This window comes from Corvus brachyrhynchos, unplaced genomic scaffold (genome assembly GCF_000691975.1).
Source record: "Corvus brachyrhynchos isolate BGI_N302 unplaced genomic scaffold, ASM69197v1 scaffold307, whole genome shotgun sequence".
In the NCBI taxonomy this organism is placed as follows: Eukaryota; Metazoa; Chordata; class Aves; order Passeriformes; family Corvidae; genus Corvus; species Corvus brachyrhynchos.
Window position 1 is genome coordinate 2,237,321 of NW_008239288.1, and position 322 is coordinate 2,237,642.

A 322-nucleotide genomic window follows, 5' to 3' on the forward strand; every position below is an offset into this window, starting at 1 on the left:
GGCAGAAGCCATTTTACAAACTGCATTTTCCCTTCAGCCTGACAGGTTTTAATAGCTGATATCAGGGTGCTGTTGCACCATAGAAGGTATTGTAGAAACTCATAATTAAGAGCAGCCTCGCTTCATAAAGCTCTTAATTTAAGCCAAGAACAAATGGACATCAGAGGATGCAAGGGAAAAGCAGTCTGGTTTTGCAAGCAGGTGAGGTTTTCAGCGCTGTGCTGCTGGTATCCGAAGGAGAACGGTCGAAGCGAGGAGCTCGGGAGCGCTCCTCTCCTGACAAGCGAGGAGCGGCTGGCGTGTGGCACACGGCGACAGACCA